At 39.1% G+C, this 21,294-nt stretch overlaps 1 pseudogene; it reads left to right on the forward strand.

Annotated features, from left to right (window-relative positions):
* Positions 1 to 21,294, forward strand: part of LOC118817808 — a 32,319-nt pseudogene that overhangs the window by 1,163 nt on the left and 9,862 nt on the right.

Here is a 21,294-nt window from a genome sequence, read left to right on the forward strand (position 1 = left end):
GTTAATATTAGCCCATTTTTTTTCATGTGCTATGCTACAGTCTCCAGCATGCACTGCAACTTAATGTGCACACCCACCCCCCTCCTCCAACAGTCTCTATCTATTGGACAGCAGTTACACCAAAATTCTGCCACGCCAGTCATATCAGCAAACACATTAAATGCGTTTCAGCTGCAGTTCAACTAATATAAACACTCAGCTCAGCAAATGGATCCCAAAAGTGAATGTACTTGCAGCAAAGAAAAGATACCAGGTATTTAAATATATATATATATATATATATATATATATATATATATATATATATATATATATATATACAGATATATATACATATATACATCTCGCTGCTGTCTGAAGAAAACCTTGTATCTCCATTTTTGTCGTTATCCAGTTTTTGACATAATTTGAAAATGCCTGTTGCCCTTTACATTGTGTGTAAATTTCATGATCAATGGACCAAAAGAAGACCAAAAATGACTTGGAATAAACTCTGGTTCCATTGACTTACATTAAAAGTGAAGTAGGTTTTTTTCCTTTTCCTGTAAATTTTGGAGATACAAGGTTACTGTGGATGCCGTATTTTGAACCAACGATGGCCAGTTCAGGTTATTTAAATTGAAATAAAAACACAGGCGTTCTCTGGCCCATGGATTTGTTGAGATTTTTTAATATGGCCCTTTTAGTGCTTGCGTTTGACAGTCCTGCTCTAGCCCTTCATCAATGGTCACAGGACGCTGTTGTCTGGACATTTTTGGTTGGTGGACTATTCTTAGTCCAGCAGTGACACTGAAGTCCAGCAGCACTGCTGTGTCTGATCCACTCAGACCAGCGCAACACACACTAACACACCACCACCACGTCAGTGTTACTGCAGTGCTGAGAATGATCCACCACCCAAATAGTACCTGCTCTGTGGTGGTGCCGTGGGGGTCCTGACCATTGAAGAAGAGGGTAACAAAGTATGCAGAGAAACAGATGGACTACAGTCTGTAACTGTAGAGCTACGAAGTGCTCCTATATGGTCTCTGAAGCTGATGAAATGGACAGTAACTGTAGAAACAAGGAGGTAGTTTTAATGAAGTGGCTGGTCAGTGTAAGTTACTTCATGGAGCTTTTCTCTCTCTGTCTGTTTCTGTGTCCCAGAGAGCACATTTAGCTCTTTTAACCTGCCAAACCCTGAAAATGCTGTGTGGAAGCTGGTGAAGGATCCTTATAGCTCAACAATCTATGCAGGAGCTTCTCATGGCCTGTATGTGTTTAACCCAGGGGAGAAACTGCCAGGAGTGACGCAGGTAAACTGCAGCCCCAGCTTCGCTTTCTGGGTTTTAATCTTGATATTGTGTTTTCTACAGATTAGTTTGCAGCACTGGTGTTAATAGTGTTATTAATAGTGTTGGTTAGTGTAGTTGCATAATAATAGTAATCATCATCACCATCATTCCAAAGGAAAACTACTTTTATTTCTTCTCACTTGAATCTTTGTGTTTTTGGCTGACTAAGTCAAGCCAAAGACTCTTGCTGTGATTTTTTTTGGAAAGCCATGGATGCCAAATTCTTATAGTTGAATTCCAGAAGAAACCAGTTTTATACAACAAAAATAAAATAGTGCAGAGCACCCTGCTAACTTTTTTAATGTAAATAAACAGTGTATACTGCTAAACCTCACTTCTGATAATCACCTATTTTGCCGGCACCACAGTCACCGTAACAATGTCGGTGGAGCTTTCTGCGGCTGCCGGCTGGGTACCACTGACACTTTTTTCAACGCAAATATGTGAATGCAGCATTAGCCTGATACCAGGCATAACATTATGACCACCTACTTTGTCCATTTTATCAGCTCCACTTACTATATAGGTGCACTTTGTAGTTCTACAGTTACAGACTGTAGTCCGTCTGTTTCTCTGCATACTTTGTTAGCCCCCTTTTACCCTGTTCTTCAGTGGTCAATACCACCATGGACCCTCACAAAGCAGGTACTATTTGGGTGGTGGATCATTCTCAGCACTGCAGTGACACTGACGTGGTGGTGGTGTGTTAGTGTGTGTTGTGCTGGTCTGAGTGGATCAGACACAGCAGTGCTGCTGGAGTTTTTAAACACCTCAGTGTCACTGCTGGACTGAGAATAGTCCACCAACCAAAAATATCCAGCCAACAGCGTCCTGTGACCACTGATGAAGGTCTAGGGGATGACCAACACAAACTGTGCAGCAGCAGATGAGCTATTGTCTCTGACTGTACATCTACAAGGTGGACTGACAAGGTAGGAGTGTCTAACAGAGTGGACAGCGAATGAGCAGCACTGCTATGTCTGATCTATATGTTAAGATTTGTTCACCACCCACAAATATCCTAGACTAGACGATGACAAACCCAAACTAGTGCACTTGTATCTAACGCAGTTGTATGTATTTCATTCTCTGGTAGGAGCCTGTGCCATTTTTTAAGAATGAATGCGAGGACGGTAGATCTGTAAGTATTACACATCTATAAATGTTTATGCATGTCAAATGTGTAACTAAAGTGGAGTAAGTATAACATGATGAAATGTGTAATGTAATGCTATGTAGGTGAGTGATGTTCTAGCCTAAAATTACAGCCCCATCTACATGGAAATAAAACTGTGGAATCGTTGTAGAAGTTAGTGAGAATAAACTAGACAGAGTCGTGCATGTTGGAGGAGAGGATTGGGTTTATTTTAAGACGTCTTCATATAAGAGATGTTATGAGGTCACCATTTTCATCCACCTTCCCTCAGCGAACGGAACAAACAATGATTATAGACAGTGTTATCATCCTCAACTGGCCCAAACAGTCTACCCCTGCCTAAGTTTCAAGGTTACCCATGATAGAGAGGCATAGAACAGTACAGAACGTTCTAAGACGACTTATAGAAAATCAGACCCTCAGAGACAGAACAAGCAGAATAATAGAGTTATACAATTAACCACTTTTCAACACATTACATAGTTTTTGGCCATTTTCATTGATATTTCAAACATATTTGATAAATACACGTTGCATGTATTTATTTTTACGTATGACAATCTTAATCTTGTCCATGAGGACCACCTTCCAATTCATGTTTTTGTTCTCCCGTTCCCAGCACACCTGAGCCAGGTGCTTGCTGTTTTATTGCCCACAGTTATCTGGCACAGATGTGGAACAGAACAAACGTTAACTTCCCCAGGGTTTTTTTAGGCCTGAACTCGTCCTCTCTTCTCAAACATGAATATAATTTACTTAACAACTTTCTTGTGTTAAAGCAGACAGATTTACATGTGTTGCTGAATTTGCTGTATGTTTCCAGGGCTGTGTGGATTCCATCTCTGTGCTGACGGAAGGAAAGAATAGAAATCCACTGTTTGTCTGTGGAAAGGAGGTTAAAAAGTGCTGTAAAGTGGTATGTCAAGGCAAACTGTCTTCAAAATTATGTTCTATATGTGCATGATGCTCACAGCATCTCAGAACAGAAGGATCTGTGGCTGTGAGCACGATCATGTTCTACTCTGAAAGCCTTTATAAACTGGCCCTGTGTGTTTTTATGGCAGGACTCAGGATACAATCCAGTGGATTGCTTTGAAATGCAGGGAAATACAGGGGATGTAAATGAAGCCGCTCTGAACACTGGTAAGAAAACTGTACTGATTTTTTACAGATTAATGTTATGATTGTATATTTCTGCAGATAATTACTGGAAAGACCTAAACTGTAACCTTCTCTCATGAGATACAGTGATTGAGAAAGCTGTATAACATCAGAAATAATAATATTAATATCCAGAATGCCTCATATTTCAAATCTCAGGGAAGATAATTTGATTAAAAAAGTATTTTAAATATAACATCATGGAATTCATCATTTATCAACTTCTTGTTCCTAAAATACTGAAATACTGAATAAAGGTTTACATAAAAAAATAGTTTGCAATTGTGAACCGTGATTGGAGACTGGCCTTTAGTTTGGGCCATAAATATCAAAATGGCCAGAACATGAGGGAGAAACCCCGATCTATGATTAATGCTAATTTCTGCTAGCTGTGTTTTTAAAAGCGCTAAGCAAACACTGGCATAGAGCTGTTTTCCGTTTCTAACAACTGTACCTACCTAGATACCACACTCAAACTGATTGGACAGTTTTCAAGATTTTAACAAAGCAATGAAATATGAGAATTACTGCAGGACTTTCAGATCTGTTGGTGAATCTGTTTGATACTTACACCTGTGTACATATTGCAGGTATTCTAGCTGTTATATACCGTACACAAAATAACACAGGTATCTCTTATGTAAACAGAAAGGCTTGAGTTCCCTTTTTGTGTGTTGGCTACCCCCCCCCCAGTGTTCCTAAGCCATTTCCTGTCATTGTCGCCCTTTGTGGAGTTTATTAAGGGCTGGACCTGCTTTTCTAAAGAGAGCTGAAAATTGAGAACGTGGGTTTTATACAGGTCACATTAGGACAGTTACCAGACTGAAAGCTTGATAGACAATTTGTGGAAGGTCATCTGAAGTCCTGTTGAAAGATTAAGTGGATTTAAGTGTTCTGCAGTTGCTGATAAGGTTAAAGCTGAAGTTTTTGTAAGAGAGCTGAACGCTGAGCAAAGCCGAGTGTCTGGGTGCTGTAGCAATGCTGAAGTTGGCAGACAAAGTGATAAAGGTTTGTGGCAGACCAGACTTGCTTGGAAACTGCTAACCTTCATATGAATAGATCATTCCGTTTAATTTGCGTCACGTTTTACAAGCATGTGGTTTGCATTTTTTATCACTTACATTTGAATTTTCAGCCTGGGAATCAATAAACCACCATTATAGACAATGTTAAAGGTACATCTTAACTTCCATGATGAGCCACTCTACACCAAGCAGATGTTCTTCTGCAGGCCTGTTTTTGATGAATATAAGGAGCCCAGTGCTTTACATTGTGTATGATGGCTCCAACAAGTATTTGGACAAAATGTTAAGCCAAATATAATTGTTTCTGCAGGTTTACATGAAAATATCTTTATACTCTAGAGATTGCAGGACTGTTTAATTTTACTTGTCAACCAGTTATTTTAGAGGTCGAGAAGTCGGCTTATCATCAGTACTGCATTAAAAAAAAGTTCTGGACATCTGTGAAAAGTCGTTTGTTAGGAACGGATGCTGCAATGGTGTTTGACATGAAATGTGTCTTTCAGAAGAGTTTTTTCAGCCTCTGACACTGACCGTCTAATGTAAACTGCACGCTAAAATTACCACAGCTCTCAGAATCTCACCTCTCACAGAGACTTAAAACTGGCTCTGGCGCCTTTTCAGTACACTGGTTCGTCAGTCTGATAGGAAACAACCAACTGTTTATCAAGATAAATGCTAGTAGCCATAAATGTGCTAGTAGCAAGCAGTTGCATGTACTCATGAGTAAGCCTTCGAGAGCATACAGGTCTAGTCATTGAACCAGGGAACATTCAGGATATCCTTTTTAAGAAGAGCGTGTGCCCACCTGCATTTCGCTTTATTTAATAGAAGTTTATTTTTGTTGTGCACATGTTGTGATAAACAATCTGTGATTGGTCAGTCAAATGCCTCTCTTATGAGAGATGATGGTTCTCTAAACCGACCCTCTTGTTTTTGCTTAGGAAACTGTAGGTCACACAAAGAGTCTCACCTCAGATTGATGTTGTGCTTTTTTCTGAAACAAGCGTAATTTTGTTAAACCTTTTTTGAAATCATCTAAAGAGCTTTGTTGAAGTTTACCAGTGGTTACCAGTTACATATATATTTACAGAGCCACTGTAAATAGATATAACTCTAATCATAACCCAAACCCAACCCTAATCCTCTGAGCGAGGCTGATGCTGATCACAGCTGATCGTCATACATGTTATAAACATACTAACATGGCTGATACTGATGAAACTGGCCCAAGACTTTTGGCTTGAACCTAATCTATGTCTCTGTGGTTTTTGACAGGAAACACACTTTATTTCACCATCTCTGGACAGAATAATGCTGCTGCCACTTTGGGACTCTACAGACAGAAGGCAAAACACGACTACACATGGCCACAGACGAGAGAAATAGGTAAGACAGCTGAGTGGCATCAGATACTAGCTGACTTCCTAGGAACAAACTGCAAGGTAGGGGTTGTTTTGCAAAGTACCACCTGGATATATGCCACCTGGATGCTTTAAGCCACATTGAGGACTGTCTTTATGTTCCTTGGCTCTGTTCCAGTTGGACAGGCTTGACTTAAGTTATCTGTCTAACTGAGGACATGGCTAGTGTGGCTAATCTTGAGTAGTTGGAAAGCACATTCAGAATCGGCTGAGATCATTTTATTTTGGCCCATCTATGTTGTAATTGTGTGTTGTCAATAAGGAGAAGTAGAATAATGCACTTATTTTGATTGTAGAACTTTTAATTCGTTCATGATTTTTTTATTGAAGAATAAAAAATGCCAGTTTGCCCCATTAAAAAGTTTTTATATTATGACTTTGGCTGATAAAAAGTACCTGGACATGTGCTAATGTGTTTCATGTGTTCATTAAGCTCACACAGTGGGAGCTTCAGGTTAAAAAATAAGCTAACAAAATCAACCAAAAAGGCTGCAAAGACAATGGAATCAGCCATAAAAATTCATGTTCGGTGCGTTGTATGGAAGTCCGTTCCAGCCAGGTAGATTTTTTTCTCCTTGTCTGTCTTTGAATTGGCAGCATATTGTCTCTAAATAATGACATATTTTTTTCAAAATATTGATATACTGTGTCAAAGTAATGACTTAGTATATGATAAAATTAAAAGTTTCAATTCTAAATACTCTAAAAAGTCTAAAAACCTTTTCTCAAAGTGTTGACACTACTTATTTTCTCAAAACATTGACTTATTATTTTAAAATATTGACTTACTATGTCAAGATAATGACTTAGTGTCTCATAATAATGACTTTTCATCTTACTTTGTTGGAATAAAGAGTTACTGTCAAAATAATCACTTAGTTTATCTTAATTTTGACTTATGATCCTGAAGTAATTACATACTGTAAGATGGTAAATAAGTAATCCTTTTTATATACTACATCAAATTTTTAAAGGAAATATGCCATTATTTCTAGATACACAGTAAATATTGTGCAAAAACAAGTATTTATTTTAAGATATGAAGTCAAAATTTTGAGAAAATCAGTCATTATTTTGAGATACAAAGTCAACATTTTGACATACTGCTGCCAGAATCAATACATTATCTTTTCTCCTCTACCTGCTGGGATTAGGCTTCCATGCCATTGATTATTATTGATGTAGTATCTTTCGTTTTCTGTCTGTCATGTTGAATCTTTAGTGAAACTAGCCCTGTGGGATAACTAAGCTTGAGAAATTCTGTGGTTTTTTCTGGCATTCAGAACAGAGGTACGTAAAAATCATAGCAGACGAAAGCAATACAGCAAAAGACGGAAAACTGTACAACTTCTACATAGAGGAGAATAAGAACGAGGAGCCCGGAGTCGCCCTTATGGATTCCCCGAGTTTCTCGGTACTGCATGGTAAGCATTGTGTTTTGGTACAGTTTTTGTTTTGTTGTGAGCTCAGGTATTAAGAGCTACGACGAGAGATAATGACTTTTTAGGCCTCGGGACAGAACAAAATGAAATAACATCCCAAACTAATAACAAACAAAGCACCGTGTCTGGACTCCCTAAACAGCAGACTGACCACAATGGAAATGTATCAACATTACCAAAGGAATGTATTCCAGTACCAATTTACCGCTGAGGTCAGTGGGTCAATGTGTGTGTGACTCTCCTCGTGTAATACGACTTACAAAACACTGTTCTTCCTCTAAACTAGTTTGTCAATAGTACATTGTGACATCAGCAAAACATCCATTGTTCTTTCTCGTCAGTGATCTTTTCCAATCAAAGGACATTTTGTCACTGTCACCTGTGTTTTTCCTATGTGATGACAAGTAGGAAACTAACTGAGTATTTTCAGTTCTTGTGACATTTTAGTGACTAACCAGGTTTCATGATAGAGGCAAAAACAGTTACTTTCATTGGCTTTTGCTGTTATGTAAGCATCCAGTTAAACAATCCACGCTCCACCCAGATTTCGTAGCTGCTGTAAGGCTGAATGATTGAGGGAAAATGTGTAATTGCAGTTTTTCCCACAGGGGCATCTGATCAGTAAATCAGTAAATAGCATTTGAAATGAGTAATACGCTCTAAATATACTTATTTTAAAGGAGAATTTCACCAATTTTTCACATAAACATTCAGTTTCATTCATTTCTAACATAATTCAGCATAATCTTTTGCATGTGACTGTATTTATTTGTGTTCAGACCACGTTTGCCAGTCTGGGTCCTATAGTACCCCTGTATTACCTGCTCTGACAGACATATACACTGGTTGGCCACTTCATTAAAACCACCTCCTTGTTTAGACACTCATTGTCCATTTTATCAGCTCCACTGACCATATAGGAGCATTTTGCTGTTCTACAATTACAGACTGTAGTCCATCTGTTTCTCTGCATACTTTATTTACCCTGTTCTTCAGTGGTCAGGACCCCCATGGACCCTGACAGAGCGGGTACTATTTGGGTAGTGGATCATTCTCAGCACTGCAGAGACACTGACGTGGTGGTGGTGTGTTAGTGTGTGTTGCGCTGGTACGAGGGGGTCCGACACAGCCGTGCTGCTGGAGTTTTTAAACACTGTCCACTCACTGTCCACTCTATTAGACTCTCACCTGGTCAGAGACAGTAGCTCAGTTTGTGTTGGTCATCCTTTAGTCTCTCATCAGTGGTCACAGGGATCCTGACCACTGAACAACAGGGTGAAAATAAAGTATGCAGAGAAACAGATGGACTACACTCTGTAATTGTAGAACTGCAAATGCTCCTATACAGGGTGATTCAAAAAGACTCAAAGCGCCATATTTTTACAACCATGAGGCGCCTAGGAACCAATCACAATCCAATTTAAAGAGGGGGTCATAGAGTTTCTGACTGTCAGTATGACAGTGAACCGCGTTGATGTTGTCCGTACAGCTGGAGGAGGTTCATATTGAGCACTTGTAAAACTACATAATAAACTTTATGGTCATTTAAACCATTTACAATTTACTGCACTGTTCTGTAATGATTTACAAGTTAAATAAATAATTTTGAAATCGGATGAATCTTTTTGAATCACCCTGTATATTAAGTGTACCTGATCAAATGGACAGTAAGTATAGAAACAAGGAGGCAGTTTTAATGTATATTTTAACTCAGCAAATAGACAGAAATTGTGCCCCAAAATGTGCAGAAAAATGCCATACTTTTGCATACACACAGTAGTATGAGGTGTTTCCATGGGTTGGTTTGATTGCCCATCACCTTATAAACACTTCTCTCAGAATCAGAAAGACACAAATCTGGTACTCCAGGACAGGATCTGGAAAACGCTGGTTACAAAAACTAGTTTTGTGTGTAACAAGTTATTTATTAACTGCATCTCTGCAACCAGTCAGATACAGGGGGCAGTAAGAATCAACTGCAGTACCGCTGGACATCTATGCTGACCGCTCGCCTGTTCTGTGGAAACAAGAAGATGAGAAAGTCCTTCACAGAACTGCTGGATGTTGCTGTTTTGGATCCAGAGAACTGGAACAACACCATGATTTATGCACTCTTCAAAAACGAATAGTAAGATGATTTTGTGCCATTCAACTGACCTGATGTGATATTTAGGGCAACACATCATTTCTGCTGTTAATTTGATTACTGTGACGCAGTGGTCGACATTGCCTCCTACGCAGTACCCCTGGCGACAGCACTTTACGTTTTGGCCCCTGAAAATGCAGAGCCAATAGTGGCCACTTGCCTTGGATAAATCCCATTAGCAAACCACTAGACCAACTGATTTTCCATAATAACAAATGTCCACATTAATAACAACAGAACTTTTCTCTCTCCTGTGAGAGATTCAGAGCCTGTTTGTAACCTTTTAAATTACACTTCAGATCAGATTTGAATGCTGAATCCCAGTTGTAACATTACTGCCATGACAGGCATGATAGCAAGTGACAGCTCCTTTCTAGAACTCAGAACATGTCTTCATATTGCCATCGGAACAACACTTGTATCTCCATTATCTTCATATTTCTAATTTTTTATTTTTTTACAGAATTTAAAAAATGCCAGCTGTCCTTCACATTGTACTAAATTTTACAATGAATGGATCAATAGAAATGCTCCAATTTTTTTTTCTAGTTGTATTAACTTCTGTTCAAAGTTAAGAAGATTTTCTTCTCATGTAAACTTACCATTTTGGCGATACAAAATTTCGGGACAATGCCGGCTATATGCCTGCTGCGATGGCTGGATTATTAAAATTCGATTTAATGAATACAGATCAAAATGCAGCCAAAGCAATGTTGAGTGGAAGAAAGTAAATTTTTGTGATTTGCTTATGAGTTTTGAAAGGATGTGAAGGCCTGTCGAGCGTGACACTTGCCACCACAAGCAGACAGCAAAAATAGATTCTTTACCAAGTAACAGTTTACAAAACACAATATTCAAAAGCACAGCCACAGCTTTCAACAATAGCGATGATCTTTAGCGATCCCAATGACAAACCTGCACAGCCAAACGACCAAAGCCTAATAAAGGTGGACATGGGTCTTTGGGATTGAGTGCTAAAAATCTTCAGTCTGGCTGACCATAGTATGAAATTACTATCCCTTCACTTCATTCCTTGATTTGAGTGATAGTGAAAAAAAAAGTGGATGGAAATCGTAACAAGAAGTAGCTCTACTGACACTGAAGACTGCTTGTAAATTGTAGATACAGTGTATATATCGCTGCTGTCAGAACAAAACCTTGAATCTCCAAAATGACAGCTTTACAGGAGAAACAAAAAACATACTTTACTTTTAACCAGAATTTTTACCAAGTAATTTTGGGCCATTTCTTTTGGTCCATTTATCATGAAATTTACAAACAATGTAAAGAGCAACAGATACTTTCAAATTATGTCAAAAGCTGAAAAACGACAAAAATGAAGATACCAGGTTTTGTTCCGACAGCAGTGATATGATAAACGTGTTCCTATATTTCTGGCCACTAGATTAATTGGCTTGGAGGCCAGTGCAAATTTAATATCTGTCTGGGTAATATCTATCTGTCGGGTGATTCATTAGAGAGGCCAAGACCTCGTTTTTTGAAGATATAGTTGCATAGTCCTACTTCTCTGTAAATGTGCAGTGTGGATTTCTGCCACAGTGCTAAATCAACTCTTACAATATTCACACTGGGGATTTTCCTTGGCAGGCTAAGGGTTTCTGCCTATCCATTTCAGACCCCTCATAATCACTGTGGTACACCACACAGAAATCTGATCTACACAGATGAGACCCTTTCATGGATGCTCTGTTCTGTCGTCAGTCCCTTTGTCCTGGGTTTACCCCATTGAACCCCAGCACTGGCTTTACATGGTGAAAGTTTAATGCAGCTAGTTGGAAGTTGCATAAACCAAATTAACCAACACATTCAATTACTTGATTAGTTGTAAGATTAATGCCTATAGTTTTGGTAGCTCTGTACTTGAACCCTGTTACACAACGTTGGCATAACCAAGCCAATGGCATGTCATGTCATGGCAGACATCATATCGCTGCTGTTGGAGGAAAACCTCATACTTCCATTTTTGTCGTTTTTCAGTTTTTGGCGTCATTTAAAAATTCTTGTTGTTATTTACATCTTATGTAAATTTTATGGTGAATGGACCAAAAGAAATGGCCTAAAATTACTTGGAAAATAGTCTGGTTCCATTGACTTACATTAAAAGGCAAGTATGTTTTTTCCTTCTCCTGTAAAGTTACCATCTTGGAGATATGAGGCTTTGTTCCGACAGCGGCAGTCAAGTTGCTACAGTGCCATGTTATCATTATCGTCATATGCCATAATCTTAGATGTCATGACTGCTAACTAGAGTTCACTTTGCATGTGAAATAAGGTGTTATCAAACATTACGACTAATACCGGTAACTAAACAATGGTTTTATGAGAGCTCCTGACAACAGATGATGTCTTTCATGTCATGTTTATGGTAAGGTAATGCTAACATTATGCAGCAGGGCTCAAGTAAAGGGTTACCGCAGTTTTCGTATGTCATATCACTCTTGCTGTTTAGTGTTTATCCTACATTTGCATGTTGTATCATTTTCTAAAAGAGGTCAAAATGAATAACCTAACTACATAGATCATGATGCAGCATGCTATCAAATGCTGGCACAAGCAAATGCTTAAACATCTGCCATGTAACCCTTGCTGGTTAGCTAGCTAGTAAGCTGGCAGCACAAAAGCAATATTGCTCCAAACGACATCTGTTTTATCTTCTTGTTTGTGTTGTGACCAATGAAATCAGTTAGTTGAAATGATGTCTGACGTGATCTCATGGTACATCTTTGTTTTGATTCGGCTGTTCCGTAAAACTTGTTTGGGTTGCAGCAGTTGTGGCTGAGTAAATTCGCTGGAAGCTTCACATTTTACAGTGAAATTTAATGTCATGCAAGTTTCAAGCAACTAAAACCATAAACCACATAAGGCCAATAGTCTGTGTGTTCCCATACATCAGTTCCGCATATCTATATAAAGTATATCTAAAAGTATCCAGACATCTGATGGTTTGATATTTCTTCTTAACTCAGGGGTTTTAATGGGGAGTTTTGCTGCAGTAACAGCCTCTGCTCTTCTGAGAAAGCTCTACACTAGATCAGAAGTTGGCAACCTAGGCTAGAAATATAATATAAACTAAAACATAGACTTACTTTGCTCTGCTTTAAGCTTTAGCTCAGCTGTAGCTGCTTTTCTCGCATCTCTGGCAGGAAACCTTTCCACAAAAGTAGAATAGTTTCTTGTAAAATGTATCTCAACCTTTTTTAGGCTGAAGTCGCTTCTCATTCACCAGTTTCTTGTTTGAATTTTCCTGTTCCACCTTAAGTGGTGCCTGAGGTGCCAGAATGTAACTGCTGTACTGTTTAAGGTGGAACAGGACAATTAGAATGAGAAGCTGACTTTAGCTCCATTGCTTTTTAGTGTTTGATAGTTTCTCGTTGCAGATTAAAGGTATCAGGAAACCAGCTGGAGTTATTATAAATGCAAATAAGTCCATTCATCTCCAGATTATCAATGTTCATCTTAAATCTTTCTCTTTGCTTTTTCGTTATTTGCTAGCTAGGCGAGATTGTTGTCTGCGTTGCTGTGATGACCTGTAGTCTGGGCACCAGCCTTCAGTGTTAAAGGGTGAATTAGCAGTTATGCAGTAACTCCAGCGTTTAAGACCATTTATTGTTAAACTGTGTTGAACGATCAGCAGAGCTTTATTTTACTGCAAAGGAGGATTATTTTATTTTTACCTAAAAATCTAATTCTGCTCTGGAGCCACAACAGTAAAAGAGCCACATGTGGCTCCAGAGCCACGTGTTGCCGACCCCTGCACTAGATGGTGGAACATTGCTTTGAGGATTTGATTGCATTCAGCCACAAGAGCATTAGTGAGGTCAGGTACTGATGTTGGATGATCAGTTCTGGATCACTCCAGTTCATCCCAGAGGCACTGGATTGAGGTTCATCACTCCAGAGAGTGCAGTTCTACTGCTCTTTAGGGCATAATGACCTAAAGCCCATGAGTGGCTGCTTCTTAGAAAAGCAGAATGGGAAATTCTCGTGGTCATTCTGTTGCATTTCTATGGCGATACATGCAGTTTAACACCTATGTCAGCAGTAGGTATGCCTTAAATGACTTGGTTTCTTAATTAGTAAGGATGTCTGGATAGTTTTGGATGTACAGTGTATGTGGTATGTAAGTTTTGTAGTAGTTAACAAATATTTCATAGCTGTAGCACTTTCAAAATGTCACACTAAAGCACTCTGAATGACTTTGTTTACATATCAGTGACTGAATTATTTAAGATTAATAACTTATTAATGAGTCCAGGGTTAAAGCGTTTAAATTCCAGATGGTAGCATTTGACGAAAACATGTGGCAGGGCAGTAGTGGTTTCAAATATAAAGTGTTTAGTGATATCCTACATAGTGATCTTAAAATGACACAGACATTTCAGGCACGCTGTTGTCTTGGTTCCAGAGATAAGGTCAGAGGCAGCTGTGGACCTCAGGTTGGCTAGAACGAGTGTGTTTGATAGTGAAACTGAGAGAACTTGGACAATCTCTGGCCTCTACTTCACATTCTTTAGCTGGAGCAGCTGCATTTTAAGTCAAAACTGCAGTCTTGTCTAAGTTAATGTGGACGTCGAGTGTTAGTGGAGTGAATGCACTCACTTCAGAAAGCTTCATCAGCTGCCTGTTTCTGGTTGCTCAGACGAGCTTAGTTTAGCGCAGACAAAAATAATGTGTTTGCATGTGTTTGTTTGTCAAAGGAAAAATGCTGACTGCTGTGTCTCTCCCACAGCGACATGACTGCCGTGTGTGCTTACAAATCGTCTGAGATCATTCGGATCTTCGCAAGCAGCAAATTCAGACCCTCTGCAGATTCTCCTCCTCAGCAAGCTGGAGAGGTACGATCCTGCTCAGTAAAATAAACCACAAATTTCGGTAACAATTTATTTGGATAGTCCACTTTAGACGCTTTGTAGATACTTGATTTACTTTCAAGTTACGTCCAACTAAACATCTACTAAATTGACCATACTTGTCTTTAACTCTAAACCTGGCTCTAATCCTAGCCCTAACTATAACCCTGGGTTTCAACAGATAGTTTGTTAACAATTTGAACATCTGTAGATAATCTATAGGGGACTATAGTGGACTATCCAAGTAAAGTGAGACCCAAATTTCTGTCCTGGCTTTCCAAGATGTGATGTAGAATCTGAATGACATTAAATCAGCCAAAATTTAAACCCCAAATGCAGCCAAACTGGTGTCTAAAGTTTGCTTCTTTAGTTTTGCACTAGCGCTGCAAGGCAAATGTAGCTAACAAGTAATGGAAGCTTAAACGAAATCTTAAAAATGCATCAAGATGTACTTATAGATAACAGCATGTCACACTGTCAGAAACAACATAAGCAAGTCTACTGGACATTACTTAATCATTTGATGACTGTGCATGCTACCCTAAAACATAGCGCTTAAGTAAGGTTGCAGGAAGGCCTGACTCCAGGGCGTCTTTAGGCCTGTTTAACCGCAACAGCTAAACCATATAAAAAAAAGGGAATTTTAAATTTAAAAAATAAACTTTAAAGTATTTTGGGCGTAGTGTAGACTAGACATGCAACAAGAACTGAAACATCTAAACTTAGCTTGCAGAGAATGCTGAACTGTGAGTAGTTCAAATTGGTTCCCCTTGGTTTAAATTAGTTTCGCTGTCTGAAGCCAGAGAGTTGTCAAATAGCAATTGAATGAGCTCAGTCAGGTCGTTTGTCAGTTCAGTGTTACAGTTAAATAACAGCTAGCATTATAAAAGTGTTCTCATCCAGAAATACATTCAATACTGTTATATTGTTTGAAATTGCTGGACTTTAACAGAATAAGCAGATGTCACCCTTTGCACTAGCATCTTTTACTTATAATGTGAGCAATAATGTAGACAGAAATTATGAAGGTTGTTTTGTTTATTGCTGAAAGTACAGAGCAGAGTGGTCCTCCAGATAAGCTAGCTAATGGTATCCCTACAGCTAGGGGTGGGCAATATGACAATGTTTTATCATTATCATGATAAATTATGTCACAATATGCTTTCCCGAGTGTATTGTGATTATCATCACTGCAAACAACTGTAGGATTTATTATAAAGAGAGTGTAATTAGTCCTTTTTAACTGGATTTAGTGTAGCATAGCATGTAACGTTGAAGAAGTTTCATTATACTCATACTTTTGATTGTATTTAAATAAAAACCATATATCGTGATACATATCATATCTTGAAAATATCTTAAGTATTGTGATATTAAATTTTTGCCCGCCCCTGCCTTCAACAACCTTTCCCAAAGAGAGAGTGCAGAGTGGTGCTCCAGATCATCTAGCTAACATTAGCTATGCCTAGCAAGAGAGAGTTAACATTAGCTCTACAGCAGCTAGTCCTAAAGAGAGAAAGAGTGATCCACCAGATCAGCTAGTTAACGTTTTACCTTACAACAGCTACTCCTAACAAGAGAGAGTGATTCAGATCAGCTGCCTAATGTTAGCCCTACAGGTAGTCCAAATGAAAGAGAGAGTGATCCACCAGATCAGCTAGTTTACGTTATCCTTACAACAGTTATTCCTAACGAGAGAGCGTGATCCACCAGATCAGCTAGTTTACGTTATCCTTACAACAGTTATTCCTAATGAGAGAGCGTGATCCACCAGATCAGCTAGTTACCGTTAGCCCTACAACAGCTATACCTAACGAGAGAGAGAGTGATCCACTAGATCAGCTAGTTTACAATTTCCCTACAACAGCTATACCTAACGAGAGAGAGAGAGTGATCCACCAGATCAGCTAATTAACGTTATCCCTACAACAGCTATACCTAACGAGAGAGAGAGAGTGATCCACCAGATCAGCTAATTAACGTTATCCCTACAACAGCTATACCTAACGAGAGAGAGAGAGTGATCCACCAGATCAGCTAATTAACGTTAGCCCTACTTCTATTCCTAACGGAGAGAGAATGATCCACCAGATCAGCTAGTTACCGTTAGCCCTACAACAGCTATACCTAACGAGAGAGAGAGTGATCCACTAGATCAGCTAGTTTACAATTTCCCTACAACAGCTATACCTAACGAGAGAGAGAGAGTGATCCACCAGATCAGCTAATTAACGTTATCCCTACAACAGCTATACCTAACGAGAGAGAGAGAGTGATCCACCAGATCAGCTAATTAACGTTATCCCTACAACAGCTATACCTAACGAGAGAGAGAGAGTGATCCACCAGATCAGCTAATTAACGTTAGCCCTACTTCTATTCCTAACGGAGAGAGAATGATCCACCAGATCAGCTAGTTAACATTAGCCCTACAGGTATTCCTAAAAAGAGAAGGTGTTCCTCCAGATCAGCTACTTAACATTATCCTTACAACAGCTATTCCTGATGAAGGACAGCAGAGTGATCCAAATCAGCTGGTAATGTTAGCCCTAGAACTAAAAAGAGAGACCAGCCTGAATCAGACCAGCTAGCTAATCTTAGCCCTAGTCATTCCAGCAAGAGGGAGATGAATGATCCTCCAGCTCAGCTAGATAATATTAGCCATACGGCAGCTTCTCCTAAAGAGAGAGAAGATAAGCTAGCTAACAGCCCTACAACAGCTATTCCTACTGCTAAGTTTCCATTACTTGTTAGCTATTACCCTGATGGCTGCACTGCAGAATTAAAGAAGCAGCTAACTTTAGCTGATGATTTGAGTAAACCATAAATCTGATATTTGGCTGAATCAAAAAATATTCTCTCTGAGAAAAACATCTAAATAGAGAGGCAGATAAATACAAGTGGTAGTAATGCAGAGGCCTGAATTCAGAGAATGACTGAAGACTAATATGGTGTAACTTGCTTACAGTGTGTTTCAGATAAAAGCGCAGGCTTTCTGAAGTTTATGGAAAAGCGCCCTGAGATGGAGGAATGGATCGAGCCTGAGCGGAGTCCCCTGCTGGTCAGCCATCGACAGTATACGCACTTGCAGGTGGACAGTGTGACCAGAAATAAGGTTGATTACAGCATCCTCATTTTGACCTTAGGTGGGTAAATTTGCAGGTAACCTGAAGAGCAACATTTTTTTGGAACATGACGATATGAGATTGCATTGTACCTGAGAAGGAAAGGACATTGTTACATCCACCTTATGAAACATGAACAGAGACTTATTTGTTTTACAACCCGCAGATGACAGGCTTAAACAGGAACAGTATGCAGCTTAGGTGTAAAAGAGGATGTAGGTGTCATCATCCGTCTCCTCAGAGTGGTGCAATCACCTGGCTTTTCGACAGACTTGTTGACAAAATTTGTTTTTGAAAGGCTGTAGGAGTTAATGCTGTGTTTATTACAGCATAAATCAACAAAGTTGCTAAACTTAGAGTAATGTCATGCAGAAGTGACCCCACAAAACATGTTCAGAGCACAGGAAGGGCGGTTCCGCTTCCTTGTGATTATTTCTCTTAAAGGGGATGTGATTACAATCCTCTTATTTGTTTAAAAAGCAAACCCACATGTTCTTCTTTCTGTTTTAAAAGTCAGACGTAGCCCATACTTGTGTAGAAGAACAGTTCAGCCTCACTCGTCTTCACTTCCTGTTCAGAGTTTTGAAAACTTTGACTGACCTCATTCAGCGGGTTGCAGGTTTGGGGGCTGTTAGCCATCAGCCTGCAGCTTGCTTACCGAGGAAACTGTGGGCTGTGATCTGCTGCATTGGGTGGGCTTTCAGTTGCACTGTTACCTAGAAAACCCACTGTTGGTACCCGGAAGATATGTGTGGTTGCTGTCAGAGTGAAACCTTGCATCCGGAATAGTAACCGTATAGGAGAAAGAATGCAACTTAAAAACGGTTTACAAAACAAAAAGTTAGTGCTGTCATTTTGCCATAATATTCAAATGTAATTAAGCCATTTAATTATGTAGTTATGCAACGTTAATCAATGTAAATGTGTAATTAACGCATTTACATTGATTTACGTTCAGTATCGACAGCTTTAAGCCTACATTTTAGATGTTTTTTTTTTACTTTATCTGATTTAATGTCAGTAAATGACAAAAACATGGCAAAAATGGAAAAGACGTTTCTGCATGCACAGTGTTAACTTTTGTCAAATTTGATTTGCTTGTTAATGTCACACAGACAGGCCCAGAAAGAAGGTCAGTCTCAGTGTTTCTTAGATCTCAAATGTAAAATCAACATAACACTAATGAAGATATGATTATAATAGTAGATAATTCACTCACATCCTCTCAAGACATGTTTCTTCACCAAGTTTTGACTGAGTTCTCTTTGAACTTTTTCAATGCACTCGCAAAAATCAAGATTCATCCACCTGTGGAGGTTCAAAGCACCACTGATGTTACAAGCACGTTGTGTGCAATCACATATTTCCACCACAGAGGTCCCAAATCCTCAAATCCCACATGGTGTTGCTTTAAATTCAGTAAATAAATAGAAACTGAGCATTATAATTTGCAGAAGATGACCATATTTAAATTTGTTCTCTGTAGAGGATGTACTACTTATTTTAACTGAAAAAATCGACAAAACATGAAGAAAGTTTTTTCCTTCTTCTGTAATATTATTTAATGTTTAATATTATTTAATATAAATGACTGTTGTTATCTAAACAGGCTCACACGGCCCTTTAGCACTCATAATTAGCTGAAAGTGCTGTTGCTGCTCTTTTGCCTCAACTCCTACAAGTGCAAAAGCATTTGTAGGAGTTTTCTTCTCAAAGCTCCAAAAGCTGGGAGGAGATTATTAAAACACAACAACTCCTATTTACCAGTACTGACAGTAAATACTGACCGCGCTGTTTACTGACTAAGCTTGTCTTATATGTAGCACTTACCTGGCTGCCAGTGATTTGGCTCGATTGGGAAAGAAAAGAGAGCTTTATTTATTTTTTTCAGAAAAAAAAAAACATTCAACTTTTGAATGGAGGAAATAAAAAAACCTAAAACCTTACTAAAAATGACAAAAAACAATAAAATTGACCTTAAAACCTTTAATTGACCTGTATTTCTTAAGCTGCTTTCACAAGCATTAGTGTACACTGCGTGTGGATAAAAGGCTGCTCTCTGCACATTTAAATCATACAGTTTCCCAAATGATCAAGATGCAAACAAGAATTTAGCAAATGCACTTGGCACAGAGTTCAGTTAAGTTCAGGTCACTCCTCCGGCTGAAAATGCAGGTTTCGAGGGCGTGAAAATAATGACTTATTTTCCAAAATTTCTGAGGTATTATGACAAATCATTTACATGCCAAGCCCAAAAATGGCAAAACATTAAGCCTTTAGAGGTCTTAACAACAAATTATTAGTCAGTAAATTAACAAGAACTAAACAAATAGATGCAATACGTTAGTATGGGAGAACTTTTCCCTGTGCGTTCTTTAGATGTTGAAGTGTTGGGTGTAAACGTGCAGACAGCCTTTTACAGAAAGAAGAAGAGCACTGACGGCTTAGAACAGTTGAAAAACATTCCCAAGCTAGTTTGTGTTTAACGTGAGACTAAATATTCTCTATAGGGTTTAAATCTGCACTCCCAATTATGCCTAAACCACCAGATCAGGAACCCCTGGTCATTATTTTGAATTACTAAGTCACAATTCTGGAAAATAAGTCACTATTTTGACCTAATGAGTTACCGTTTGAACCAGAACCACCTAATATTAACACATAATTTCAAAAAGTCAAAAGAACATGCCTCCCTGTTCCCCCACACCCATATTTTGACCTAAGGAGTTACTGTTAGAACCAGAATCAGAGGATTCCAGCCAGACGGAAGTGGGTGTTTACACAGTCGTGTGGTGATATTGCGCTGGGCATACGTTAAAGTTAATTACACTGTTGCGCCGGTGTTTATTTATATGGAAGTGCAGATAAGCCGCTAAACTGGCCAACCCCACCAGCCCAAAGTGTCAGTTATTTTCAGTAATTATCGACACTTTTAAGAAGCCTGCCCCTGAGATGATTTCTGGAACATACTGACCTCAGTGACTCTGCAGTGCTGACACACTGCTGATGCCCTGAGGATTGTAACTGAAACCTGCTGTATCATCAGAAGTTTATTTGCACGCATCCTCATTCTTGGCTTGAATACTTAAAACAAACGTCTTTAAAGGAGAGGAACTCTGAATTCCAGTAATTACCTTCACCCATAGATTAGTGAAAGACTGAAGGAGGTTGAAAGAACTCAAGAAATGAAATAGAAAGTGTTAAATCCTGTGAAGTGTCCAGTAATGCTTCAGCTACTCCTAGCAGAGTATGAGACACTGTTCTGTATTCTGCTTCGGGGGAACCCATAAAGGGTTCAGGTTCATTTATCTCATGAGTTGAATCATGGGTGTTTCCAGAGGGGGCAGCAGGGGCACCCCCTCCCTAAGCTGAGGTGACTGAGGCCAACCCCGTGTGGAAGGTTTTTGTAACAGTATGTGAATGTGTTTATTGTTTCACCTCAGGTAGTGGCAAGATCCATAAAGTGGTGGAGCTGGACGATGGTCCCTTCATCGTCGCCGAATATGAGCCGTTTGAAAGCAAGACACACATCCACAGCATGCTGCTGGACAGATCTACAGTAAGAGAATCGCTCTCTCAGGGTCACATTCAAATCTGCAGTAAAGTGTGAGAA

This window comes from Colossoma macropomum, unplaced genomic scaffold (genome assembly GCF_904425465.1).
Source record: "Colossoma macropomum unplaced genomic scaffold, Colossoma_macropomum, whole genome shotgun sequence".
Classification (NCBI taxonomy): Eukaryota; Metazoa; Chordata; class Actinopteri; order Characiformes; family Serrasalmidae; genus Colossoma; species Colossoma macropomum.